Genomic DNA, 14,765 nt, shown 5'->3' on the forward strand with positions numbered 1-14,765 from the left:
GAGCTTGTAGTTAGCTAAAACTCCCAGATTTTCAGAACAATTGCTATCTAACTATGTTTCCCCAAGTTTATATTTGGGGAATTGATTTTTTTTATCCAAGTAAAAGCATTTACTTTTATCCATATTGAATTTTATCTAATTAGATTTAATCCAATATTCTAGCAGGTCAAGGTCCTTTTGGATCCCAAATCTTTATTCCGATGCGTTAGCTATCTGTCCTAGTTTTGTATCATCTGCAAATTTTATGAGCAGTTTTACCTTGATTGACTGTTCTATAGGCTCATTTGTGACTCTTTGCAATAGGGAGATCTACTATCTCATATTAGTCATTATTAGGAATTCTCTTATTCCCACTTATAAGACAACAGTCAACCAAAGTAGATCAGTTTGATAGAAGCAGTATTTCTACTATACCATGGCAAGTGGACCTGAAACCCTACAACATGTGTCATATAAAGTAGTTTATAATCAATGAATTATATTGAAAATGCCCTCACAAATACTAATTATATCCCATAATTTGTAAAAAACAAATATGGGCTGATGTAAACATATGAAGAAATGTAGAACATCTGGGTAAAGGTCAATGGAGTTAAAATTAGAAGGGACACTATAATGTAGTGTATATTACAGACCACCTGGCCAGAAAGGGGAGACAAAAAATTCAGAAAAAGTAACAGAAACAGAAACAAAACAAACAGTTATTTGACTTAAAAACAACATTAAAATGCTAGAGATGACTTGCTTTTTTAATTTCACCAACAAATAATCAAATGATAGCACTATCCTGAGAAAAACATGTAGTTCTTAGAATATTTGAAGTACAACTAACTTCTCCAAGCTTGGGTGAGACCCATACAAACCTGCAGATGAGATTCTCATATGCATATGTAAACTTGTCTTTCTAGGTCTGCCTACTGATAGTTTAGATCAGAATGTACTTTTAAAATAGACCAAAGGGAAAAATCATTAAAGATCTCTGTTTGAATTGTTTCCAGGGATAGAAATTAAACAAAACATTGCAAAAGGAGTATGTAAGCCATCTCAAATCCGTACATAATTACCATACTATGTTCTAATGACTCACTCTGAGCTCATGAAGTCTTATATGTCAATGTATATTCTTAGGAACACTTAATCTGTATGTTATTGACAAATAGACTATAAGTGTCAATGTGAGCTATGTATTTAAAAATTAACATGCCATAGTATCAGCTTATTTATATTATATATAGACAGGCTCTATATTGAAGGCCTGTTTGCCAGATTTCATTTTGGAATGCAGAATTTCAATCAAAATCAGATGGTTAATATCTAAAAGTAGCTGTTCATCTATAATTATTTACTAAGGATGTTAAATTTGAAGATGTTTATAAGTAAAGAATATAACATGTGTAATGATCTAGATGCATAAACACATGCACGTACATATACACATGCCTACATACATGTTGTATACCTGTATATATGTCTACCAGATATTTAAGAAGTATTTAGAAATTTCTGGGTTCATGAATCTGATTATTCTAGATGATAGCTACTATGCAATCTTGGCCCCCAATATAGCCTAAAATATGAGCTCCTAGGGGCAGCTAGGTGGCTCAGTGAATACAGCACCAGCCCCAGAGTCAGGAGGACCTGAGTTCAAATCTGGACTCAGATACTTGACACATATTAGCTGTGTGACCTTGGGCAAGTCACTTAACCCCAATTGCCTTGCCTTCCCCCACCCTCCTCCAAAAAAAATATGAGCTCTTCTGTCATGCCTTGGGTATCAAAGGCCCCTGCTGCTCTGTGTAATGTCACTCTTGACCAGAATGCCCAGAATCTGGCTCATTAACATCCCCCATTTTTCTTCTTTTCTTCCACGAACTGGTCTGGGCCCCAGTGCAGAACAGAATGCAGGTATTTTTCCTTATTGCTTTCCCTGAACCCTTGGAAGAATACAACTCTTCTATTGCTGTTAAAAAAAAGTGTTGTGCCATACCAATCGAACCACCAAAAAATTATTTTACAGAGCTGGATAAAATAATAATAAAATTTATCTGGAAGAACAAAAGGTCCAAAATATCAAGGGAATTAATGAAAAGAAATGCTAACTAAGGTGGCCGAGCCATACCAGATGATAAACTGTACTATCAAGCAGCAGTCATCAAAGCTACTTGGTATTGGCTAAGAAACAGTGTAGTGAATCAGTGGAATTTCATATCAACAATCCAGGCAGCAGCTTCTGTGGGGGTATAAGATCCACCAACAATCAGCACCCAGAAAGCTGCCAACACAGGTCCTTTTGATCTGCTTTACTTAAGGAAAGCAACGTTAAGGGGTTGACAGTCTTAGTTTAATCCAGCATACAAATAACATCCACCTAGTTCAGGGGAAAAAGGCAGCACCCTGAATTACAGACCGAATACAATTCATAGTTGTCAACATCTGAGTCTCCAGCCAGGGAGCTCAGAGTCACAGGCCACTCTTGCTGTGGCTAAGAGCTCCAAGCGAAAACACTAACTTTTGTGCTTATATATCCTCTTCAGGGCCCATAGAGCCCTGACCTCACCCAGGCTGGGCATGGAGAAGTTCCCCACCCCCAATATCACATCAGTTACAAATCAATGGCTCCCAGTTGTCTCGGTGCTGAGAAATACAAAAACATCCCGCTTTATCTGCCCCATTCAAACAAAGGCCAGAACATTAAAGGTCAACAGCAAAAAGTCCCACCTTGATTACTATTACATAGGTTAGATACACAAGATGTAGCAGTAAATGACTATTGCAATCCACTCTTTGATAAACCCAAAGAGGGCAGCTTCTGGGCTAAGAATTTACTATTTCACAAAAACTGCTGGCAAAATTAGAAAATAGCATGGAAGAAACTGGGTAAAGACCAGTATCTTATACCATATACCAAAATAAAGTCAAAATGGGTTCATGATTTAAGAATAAAGTCCAATACTATAAGCAATTTGGGAGAGCAAGGAACAGTTTACCTATCAGATTTATGGAGAAGGAAAGAATTCATGACCCAACAAGAGATAGAGAGCAATGCAAAATGCAAAAGGGACAATTTTGATTATCTTAAGTTGAAAAGTTTTTGTATAAACAAAGCCAATGCAACAAAGATTAGGAGGGAAGCAGAAAATTGGGAGAAAATCTTTACAACTGGTGTCTCTGATAAAGGTCTCATATCTAAAATATGCAGGGAACTGAGCCAAATTTATAGGAATACAAATCATTCCCCAATTGAGAAATGGTCAAAGGATATGAACAGGCAGTTTTCAGAGGAAGAAATTAAAGATATCTATCGGCATATGAAAAAATGCTCTAAATCATCATTGATTAGAGAAATGCAAATCAAAACAACTCTTAGGTACCACATCTCTCCTGTCAGATTGGCAAACATGACAAAACAGGAAAATGATAAACGCTGGAGAGGATGTGGGAATATTGGACCACTGTTACATTGCAGGTGGAGTTGTGAACTGATCCAGCCATTCTGGAGAGCAATTTGGAACTATGCCCAAAGGGCTATAAAAATGTTCATACCCCTTGACCCAGCAATACCACTCCTAGGGGTGTATCCCAAAGAGATAACACAAGTGGGAAAGGGACCTGTGCGTACAAAAATATTTATAGCAGCTTTTTTTGTGGTGGCAAAGAATTGGAAATCAAGGGGATGCCCATCAACTGGGGTATGCCTAAACAAGATGTGGTTCATGAATGTAATGGAATACTACTGTACTATAAGAAATGGGTTAAGATACAGACTTCATAATAACCTGGAAAGACCTACATGATCTCATGTTGAGTGAGGGGAGCAGAACCAGGAGAACATTGTATACAACCACAGACATATTGCTTCTGTGAAGACTTTGGTTGACTTGACTCCTCTCAGCAATACAAGGTTCAAAGACAACTCCAAAGGACTCATGATGGAAAGAACTATCCACATCCGGAGAAGGAACTAGGGAGTCTGAATGCAGATTGAGGAAAACTATTTTCTCTCTTTTTTGGTGGGGGTGGGCGGGGTTGTTTCTTCTTTCTCATGATTCATTCCATTGGTCATAATTCTTCTTTACAACTTGACTATTGTGTAAATAAGTTTGATGCCAAGATATATGTAGAACATATATCAGATTCCATGCTGTCTTGGGGGGAAACAGGGGAGCGGAGGAACGGGAAGAAAATTTGGAACTCAAAAACATGTGGAACTGAGTGTTGTAAACTAAAAATAAAAAATCTTAATAAAAAAGTATTTACTTACATACACTAAATTTTATAAACTAGATATGAAGAAGATGCAATAACAGAAAAAGGATGGCAGAGGCAAGTATGCAAGCTTATAAAGGCTTTAGAAATAAGTCCTGATCCTAAAAGTGTTTTTACAGGGAACTAGGTCTTATTCAGCTTCCTTGTACTTCCTGACAGCCCTGCCTACCTGTTCTCAAGCATTTCTTCAGTTCTTTCTAGGAGGCAGAGTTACTTTATTGAGGCTGTTGATTTCCTAACTCTCCAGAGTCTATTTTATCGAAATGTCATGTCAAGGTTTAGAATAAGGCCTTGGGAATAAGGCCTCTTTTCTGCAGTGCCTCTAAGAGAGTCTTTCAGCAGAATATAAGCTTCTTGAAGTCAGGGGTTGTTTCTTTTTTGGTTGTGTATCTTTGGAGTGAAGCATAGTGTTTAACACTGAGTAAGTATTTCCTCCTTCAAGCTACATGTGTTCTCCATGCCCCTAGAGAAGGCAACCTCTTTTTCAGCTTTGGCTGTCAAAACAAAACTAAATAATAGTAACAAATATTTCTGTCTCTGACCTTCAAAACTATCTGCCTTTCTTTGGATTCTATTTTCTTCCTCTTTAATATTATTTTGAGAAATTCCTCTATGTCTCATCCTGATCTTTTTTCTCTTCCTGGTTAATCTATCTCATCATAATGATCCTATTTAGATTATGGATGGTGGAACAGTAGTAACATTTTCTCCTCTACCTACTGTATTAGATTGACATCCAGCCCAATGGCCCCAGGAGAAATAAATGATGACTCCAAGGATCCCATATTAAATGTGCCTTTCCTCTATGTTATTTCCTGAACAAAGATTCCTGCACAGATTAATGACCTTCTTCTACTTCTGACTATATAGTAGACTTCACATAGACCTTCTGTCATTTACTGAGATGAAATTCTAGACTCCCTCCAAGGACCAATAGAAACTGGAAACTTTGCCCTCTGCTTACACTATAGTCCTAATTATAGTGTGCTCCCTTGTAAGGGTAGTGGTTTGCTTAAATCCAGGCTAATAATGAAAACATAAAATTTTTTAATAGACAGGACATTTTCCCCACTCACTGGGGCAGGGCCTAGAAGCACAGATGTCAACCCATTTTCTGTATTCTGTCTACTTCTGGAGTATGAAAAAAGGTTTCTAACCCATTTAGGCAGAATTAACTTGCATAAGGGCCAATAGAATATGTGACAGATTTCTGGAGATAGCAAAGACAAGTGTGTAGCACATTAATTCAAAGGAAAATTCAGATTTTTATTTATTTATTTTTTGTAAGAGATTGGTACAACCTTTTAAATCATTTTTGTGGATTAGGAAGATGATATTTGTTGGAGTTGTTTATAACATTCAGTTTCATTATAGCCTTCCTTCAGTTGTTAAGGGAATTTTTGCAAGGGTTTCCATGTTTGTTCTGAGAAGTGATTCTAGAGATTTTCATTGTATAAATGAGGGAAAAAACCCTGAAATTGTTAGGCATTTACCTTACATATAGTAGATACTCAATAAATATTTGTTGCATTTACTGAATTGACTGAACAGAAAGTGGTGTAAATTTTGGATCAACATTGTAACAGATCCTCTAGAATGTACCAAGATTTATCTACCTTTCTTATAAATATAAATATTCTTATAAATATTGACAATTGTAATTCTTATGAATATTGACAATCCTTTAAGTATCCTGACTGTACCAGTGCATCAGTTTTTTAAAACTCCAATGACTCTCATCTCTATTTTACCTCAACTATCTTCAGGGGTAAGGTCACCCCACTGTAGACTTCATACTTATGCAAAGCTATTTACCCCTCTATATCTTGAATGTTGAAATTGAAAATGGCAATCTTCTGTCCCTCCCTTCTGTCATCTTTTTCTTTTTTTCAACCTATTCATTAACTTCACTGCTAGCCACATGACCTTCAGTTCCTCTCCTATTCTCCCTCAGTGAATTATGCTTGTTTATATCATGGACTCTTTTAAGGTTTTTGAGCCTATAAATAACCAGTTCAAAAAGGTATTGCCCCTAAGAATAAGAGCCATCCTTCAAAAGACAAATGCTTAAAGGATATGAAAAGATAGTTCTAAAAAATGCAAACTATCAACAACCATATAAAAATGCTCCAATCACTAAAAAATGAGAAATACTAATTTCAATAACTGAATTTCCACTTCATACCCATTGTACTCAGTCAATGGTTAGTCAATCATTAAGGATTTATTAAGTACTTTCTGTGAATCAGTAATGCGCTAATTGTTGGGGATACAAAGAAGACAAAAACAACCCTTACTCTCAAGGATCACATATTCTAATGGGGTAGATAATATGCAAATAACTAGGTTCATGTAATATATATACAGGGCACTTGGGAGGTAGATTGAATGCAGCTGGGGGGACTGGGAAAGCCTCCCGCTGACAGTGGGACTTGATGTTGAAGGGAACCAGAGAAACCAAAAGTAGCACATTTGGGCACTTGTATTCAAGGAGCTTCAAATAAGTCATATGTTTGGGATGCAAGTTAAGAAAGAAAAGCAAGTCAGGGTGACATGGAATGAAGGCTGTATTGGAAACTAGAGACTGGGAACCAGAGGGATTAAGGCATATGACTAGGTGGCCAGCAGCATTCAGATATCTATAGCACTACCACCTCTATCTGTGAGGATCCTGAAAAGAGGAGATAAAAGCTAGAGATGCAGAGTAAAAAGGCAAGATGTGGTTGGTATTGAGCATAACTGGCTCACCTGGTCAGCAATGCCCTCATCCATCAAGGCACAGGGGATAGCTGAGTCCAGATCAAAAGATATATCTAATCAGTGGAAAACTTTCTTAAGACCGAAAAATTCATGGCAGATGGAGAAGTGACTTTTTGTCCTTCTCCCTTTCCTTTCCAAGAAAACAGAAGTGTTGGGGCAGCTAGGTGGCACAGTGAGTAGAGCATTGGCCCTGGAGTCAGGAAGACCTGAGTTCAAATCCAGCCTCAGACACTTGACACATATACTAGCTGTGTGACCTTGGGCAAGTCGCTTAACCCCAATTGCCTTGCCAAAAAACCAAAAAAAAAAAAAAAAAAAAAGAAAAAAAGAAAACAGAAGTATAACCCAGAGTTTTCTGTTGGTTTATTTTTTTAAGGCGCTCCTTTAATTAGCACCAAAGCCAGCTAAATAGAGGATCAATCCTAACTGTTTCTGGTTGTGTACTTTTTTATTTCTTAAGGCGTAGATACAAAAGATACAGTGGATGTCCATTACATATTCTTCACCATTTAAATGTCCCATTGGTATGCACCTCAAACTCAGCATGTCCAAAACTGAATGTCTTCTTCCTTAAACACCTCTTCCCTGCTTCTAATATGAGCCTCATGATCCTCTTATCTTTTAGGCTCCAAGTTTCAATGATTTTTATTTTTATTTCTTCTTGGGCTTTCACCCTCAATTTAATTATTTGTCAATTTCTGTCAAATTTACCTTCACAACACTTCTCAAATCTTGCTTTTTCTTTCTACTCACAAGGGCACTAAGTAGTTCAGGTCCTCATAACTTCTTACCTATTATAATAGCCTTCTAATTGGCCTGCCTGCCTCTAATCTCTCTAATCCTTCCTTCATACAACTGGCAAAATAATTTCCATAAGGCACAGGCTTGACCGTGTCCCTTAGGATGCATGGTCAAATACCTTTAGCTGATATTGATTGTCTTAGAAGATAAAATCCAAACTACTAGGCCTGCCAATTTCAGTCCCTCCTCAGTCTGGATCCAACCAACTTTTCTAGTTTTATTGTACCCTACTTCTTTTTGCAGGATACTTTAATCTCATTGGGTTTTGATCCTGTCATTGATGAGGGTCAAAGAAAGTAATATATACAAAAATTTTTCAAACTTTAGGACAGTGTCACTTATTACTGTTATTAATTAATTCAATATCCCTGTCACACTAGACTATTAGTTTTTTTCTCCAGATTTGAAGTGCCAGCTGCCACTTCAGTACATGCACATATGCCCTTCCCCACTGATGGAATACATTTCGTGTTCACTTCTGCCTTTCAGAATCATTTTTACCTGCAAAGCTTACTCATGTAGCCCTCCTTCTAGATAGCCTTGCCTGATTCCTTGAGTTGTTAGTATCTCTTACCCCCTTCAAGTTTCCCAGAGAGCTCCATCTAGATCTATACTAATTTCCCCCAATAAACTTATGGCAAGAGGCAGCTATATCATTTTTTTTTCTTTGCAATATTACATAGTAGGTACTTGGTAAATAAATGTGGAAGAAGACATTGGAATCCTTTTATTTTATATATGCTGTATGGCACTATGGTACTATTATGCACTGTCCATATAATTAATGTTTCTTTCTTCATAGTAGAGTCAATTGTAGTAGAGTGCTTCCCATCCCAAGAGTTCTACTCAATCTATAGTCGGTCAGTCAATCAAGAAATATTTATTAAGTCATACTATTTGCCAGGCAGTGCACTAAGCACTGGGAATACCAAATGAAGCAAAGGACAGTCCAGAAGTAGGGAACTGGCAGCAAAAATTTACATGTGGCCTTCTAGGTCCTTGGGTGTAGCCTTTTGACTGAGTACAAGTTTTGGAGAACAAGTCCTTTTATCAAGGGGATTTGTTCTGTGAGGTTTGGATTCAGTCTAAGAGCCATACTTGAGGACCCAGAGGGCCACCTATGGCCTCAAGGCTGCAGGTTCCCCAGCCCCTCCTCTCTCAAGGAGCTCACAATCTAATGGAAGAGATGACAAGCAAATGAACATGTACATATTATATACAAGGTAAAGGGAAAATAATTAAGAGGGGAAAGGCACTTTCTAGTGCCTTTCTAATTCTTTAAAATGAGTTGGGAAAGGCTTTTTTTTAAAAATAGTATTTTATTTTTTCAATTACATGTAAAGACAGTTTTCAACATTCTTTTTTATGATTTTGAGTTCAAAATTTTTGTCTCTCTCTCCTTCCTTCCCTCCCCAAGATGGCAAGCAATCTGACATAGATTGTACATGTGAAATCATATTAAACATATTGCCACATTAGTCATGTTGTGAATAAAGAATCAGAACAAAAAGGAAAAACGAAAAAGAAAGAAAAAAACAAAAAAGTGAAAATAATATGCTTCGATCTGCATTCAGACTCCGTAGTCCTTTCTATGGATAGCATTTTCTATCATGAATCTTTTAGACTTGTTTTATTGTTGATCATTGTATTGCTGAGAAGAGCTAAGTCTATCATAGTTGATCATCACACAATGTTGCTGTTACTGTATACAATATATTCTCCTGGTTCTGCTCTCTTCACTCTATATCAGTTCAGTTAAATCTTTCCAGGAAGGATATTTGGAGGATCAGAGAGACATGGGCTTGATTGTAGACAGTGTGGAATGAGTCAGTAGACAGGGAGAGTTTGAAATTAAGCCATATAGTTCAAAAAAATCTACAAATTGGCAGCAAGAAAGCTATGAATATAAATGCTGAGGCCTATCAGACATTAGCAAACTAGTTGTAATTGCTCAGTGCTGACATTACAGGTTCAACAAGGTGACCTTGAGAGAATGAAACTCTACTAACTAAGCCAGATGGATTATTTTGGGAGTTTTACTGCTGTTTGATGACTTTTGACCATGTGTCTCATGGACAGACTCCTTGCTGGAGCAGTTCAGCTACTGAGTTAGAAATGAAGTGACAGGGCCTGAGGAGGGAGACTGTGAAAATGTGGTTGGTAGGGCAAGATTAGATTCAGATGAATGAGAAGTGAGTATTCATTATTAATTGGCTTACCATGAAATCTTTGCAGTTAACAAAAGGCTAGGGATGCCATAAATACAAGGGGTAATGGGGTCCTATTTATTTGACAAAGGCTTTGCAGTATGTAACCATGATTCCTAACCTTACAATCATTAGTTGTTGGGGGCGGAGTTGAGTTTTCAGGTGGATGAGCTAAAGACAGTACAGTTATCTTACTCTTGCACATAGGTAGTTGTCTCCTTTTTCCTGGCACTCACAGTAAACTATTTCGCTGGTCTGGATAGGAGGTGTAGGTGACTTTGATTAGGACCAATGCATTCAGTAGCTCAGCTTGTGGATAAATTAGGATGGAGCCAGAAACCTAAGGAATAAATGGTTCCTTGAAAGACAAATAAATGATAAGTCTGAATAGATAGAGAAAATAATGTGGATAGAATATTGTCTCAATTACATATAATGTCAAATGTTTATCTGACTCCCAGCAAATACACTGAAAAAAGGAGAATTTTGCAGTGATTTACAATATGTAGTATATATTTCTGTTCATGCAATTAACTGCTATGTTTACACACATACACACACACACATACACAAACACAACCACACAAACTTGGTCTTCCTCTTAGAGTAAAAGGTGCAGGAGTTGGAAAAAGGCCTCTCCATCTAGGCTGTGAAGGAGAATGAATTATTCCTTGAAAATTTTGAAGAAGTATTTCAAGATAAGAACAAGTGTAAGGAAACCATTGATTTTGTCACTGGTAGACACTAAAACAAGAAGAGGAAGGGAGATAGCCTCACCCAGCACTTTTGTTCTTTTTTTAAAAATTAATTTATTTTTTATTTTTATTTTTAGTTTACAACACTCAGTTCCACAAATTTTTGAGTTCCAAATTTTCTCTCCCTTCCTCTTCTCCCCCCTCACTCCAAGATGGCATGTAACCCAATATAGGTTCTACATTTACCTTTGCATTAAACTTATTTACACAATAGTCAAATTATAAGGAAGAATTATAACCAATGGAATGAAACATGAAAAAGAAGAAATGAAACCAGAAAAGAAGGAAAGAAAAGAGAGCAAATAATTTGCCTCACTCTGCATTCCAACTCTGTAATTCTTTCTCTGGATGTGGATAGATTTTTCCATCATGAGTCTCTTGGACTAGTCTTTGAACCTTGTATTGCTGAGAAGAGTTAAGTCTGTCAGTTAGTCATCACAGATGCCATGTGTCTGTAATCGTGTATAATGTTCTCCTAGTTCTGCTCACCTCACTCATCATCAGATCACCTAAGTCCTTCCAGGTTATAATGAAGTCTGTTTGCTCCTCATTTCTTATAGCACAATAGTATTCCATTACATTCATATAGCACAACTTGTTGAGCCATTTCCCAATTGATGGACATCCCCTTGATTTCCAATTCTTTGCCACCACAAAAAGAGCTACTATAAATATTTTTGTACACATGGGTCCCTTTCCCACTTGTGTTATCTCTTTGGGATACAGCCCTAGAAGTGGTATTGCTGGGTCAAAGGGTATGAACATTTTTATAGCCCTTTGGGCATAGTTCCAAATTGCTCTCCAGAATGGCTGGATCAGTTCACAACTCCACCTGCAATGTAACAGTGGTCCAATATTCCCACATCCTCTCCAGCGTTTATCATTTTCCTGTTTTGTCATGTTTGCCAATCTGACAGGAGAGATGTGGTACCTAAGAGTTGTATTGATTTGCATTTCTCTAATCAATGATGATTTAGAGCATTTTTTCATATGCTGATAGATATCTTTAATTTCTTCCTCTGAAAACTGCCTGTTCATATCCTTTGACCATTTCTCAATTGGGGAATGATTTGTATTCCTGTAAATTTGGCTCAGTTTCCTGTATATTTTAGATATGAGACCTTTATCAGAGACATTGGTTATAAAAATTCTTTCCCAATTTCCTGCTTCCCTCCTAATCTTTATTGCATTTGATTTGTTTGTACAAAAACTTTTCAATTTAACAAAATCAAAATTATCCATTTTGCATTTCATAATGCTCTCTATCTCTTGTTGGGTCATAAATTCTTCCCTTCTCCATAAATCTGATAGGTAAACTGTTCCTTGCTCTCCCAAATTGCTTATAGTATCAGCCTTTATACCTAAATTGTGAATCCATTTTAACTTTATTTTGGTATACGGTGTAAGATATTGGTCTATGCCCAGTTTCTGCCATACTGTTTTCCAGTTTCCCAGCAGTTTTTGTGAAACAGCAGCACTTTTGTTCTTGCCCCAGATATACTCGAATGATAACTGGGGGCAGTATGGGAAATGAAAGAACTCATTTCATGCCAGTGGCAGTTTTGCTCAGAGAAGTGCTTGAAATAATTTGAGATGACATAGATAGCAGCCAATAGCATTACTGAAATTAAAACAATTTTCTTACCTCACTTTCTTTAGTGGAGTTTGAATTATGAAGTTTGAGCCAGGCGAGACTAAACGATTTTAAAATGCAAACTTAAAAGTTGCTAAAGGCCTTTTTGTCTAGTTGGCTGAGTGGGGTTGGCTTGGGGTTTGCATCACAAAAAAGTTTATGTATATTTATATAGGGGTTGTATAGTTAAAGATCACAGAGTAAGTGAAAATAGGTAGATGGTAGCAGAGAACATCACCAGAAATAGAAATACCCATCACTTAACTACAGAGACAATTGGCAGCAATAAAACAAAGAAACCAGCACAGAATAGCAGTGGCAGAGAAGAGGATCTTATTTGGGAGGCAAAGGCAGCTTTCCTGAGGATATCACTGGAAGATATAAACAGTTCTGAACAATATGTTTAAAGTATGAATTATCTGGGTATGTTTGTGTGTCCCATCCTGTCTGTCTCACCTCCCCAGAGGGATCACAGTGTGTACGGATGAAATCTTCCTAGTCACTAATCTCATTATTCTATTAAAATGCCTTTTACTTTGTACTCATGTGTCCTCTGCTTGGTTTGAAAATAAGCACAAAGTGTCTAAAATCTTGGGTGACATGTCAACATAATGAAAATGAAAATTCTACCTGAATAATTCTACTTGTTTAGTACCATACCAAACTACCAAAAATATTTTGTAAAGCTAGAAAAAATGACAGAATTCATCTGGTAGAATAAATGGTCAAGAATATTAATGGAATCAATGGGGAATAAAGTGAAGGAAGGTAGCCTGGATGTATCAGATCTCAACCTGCATTATAAAATCATCAGAACAATCTGGTACTGGCTAAGAAATAGATACACTGTAGTAAATGACCATAGTAATTTGTGTTTGATAAACCCTAAAATTCAAGCTTTCAGGATGAAAATTCACTATTTGACAAAAACTACTGGAAATCTTGAAAACAGTATGGCAAAAATTAGATATAGACCAAGTTCTCACACTCTATACCAAGAGAAACTCAAAATAGGTAGAAGATTTAGACATAAAGGTGATACCCTAAACAAATTGGGGAGCCTGGAATAATTTATCAGATCTATGGATAAGGAAAGAATTTAGGATCAATCAAGATGTAGAGAGCATTACAAAATGTAAAGAATAATTTTGATTATATTAAATTTAAAAGTTTTTGCATGATTGAAACCAATGCCATCAAAATTAGAAGGAAAGCAGAAAACTGGGAAACAGTCTTACAGCAAGTATCTCTGAAAAGGGCCTTATTTCTCAAATATATAGAAAACTGTGTAAAATGTATAAGAATACAAGTCCTTCCCCAGTTGATAAATGGTAAGAATATGAATAGGGAGTTTTCAGATGAAGAAATCAAGGTTATTGATAGCCACATTTAAAAAAGGGCTCTAACAACTCTGAGGTACCACCTATATGACAGAAAAGGAAAATGACAAATGATGGAGGAAATGTGGAAACAATTGGGATACTAATGCACTGTTGGTGGAGTTGTGAGCTGATCCAACCATTCTGGGGAGCAATTTGGAACTACGCCCAAAGGGCTATAAAACTTTGCAAAACTTTGACCTAGTAATACCAATACAAAACCTGTATCTCAAAGAGAGCAAATAAAAGGGAAAAGACCTATTTGTATAAAAATATTTGTAACAGCTTTTTTTTGTGGTGATTAAGAATTGGAAATTGAGGCGATGCTCATCAATTGGGGAATGGCTGAACAAATTGTGGTATATGAAAATAATATAGAATATTATTATGCTATAAGAAATTACAAGCAATATGATTTCATAAAAAAACCTGGAAAGACTTATATGAACTAATGTAGAATGAAGTGAACAGAAGTAAGAGAACATTGTACACAGTGACAACAATATTGTATGATGAACAACTGTGAATGACTTAGATCTTCTCAGCAATATATTAATGATCCAAGACAATTCCAAAGGACTCATGATGAAAAATGCTACCCACTTCCAGAGAAATAACTGATGGTATCTGAATATAAACTGAGGGATTCTTTCATGTACATGTAAGTTATCTATAGGGTAAATGGAAGGCACTTTCAGAGAGAAGGTACTAACAGTGAGTAAGGCCTCCTGCAGAAGATGGGATTTGAGCTGACTCTTGAAGTAAGCTGAGAAACCCAGAAAGCAGAGATGAGATGGGGAGAGCATTCCAGGAATGAGCGATAGCCAATAAAAAGGACACTGAGTTGGGAGATGGAGAGTTACATGTGATGAACAGCAAAATTCCAGTATTGCTAAATCGTAAAACAGCCTCTATGGTGGAGGGAAGAAAAGTTTAAGAAAACTAAAAAGTGGGAATGGGCCAT

Source organism: Trichosurus vulpecula, chromosome 1 (genome assembly GCF_011100635.1).
Source record: "Trichosurus vulpecula isolate mTriVul1 chromosome 1, mTriVul1.pri, whole genome shotgun sequence".
Taxonomy (NCBI): domain Eukaryota; kingdom Metazoa; phylum Chordata; class Mammalia; order Diprotodontia; family Phalangeridae; genus Trichosurus; species Trichosurus vulpecula.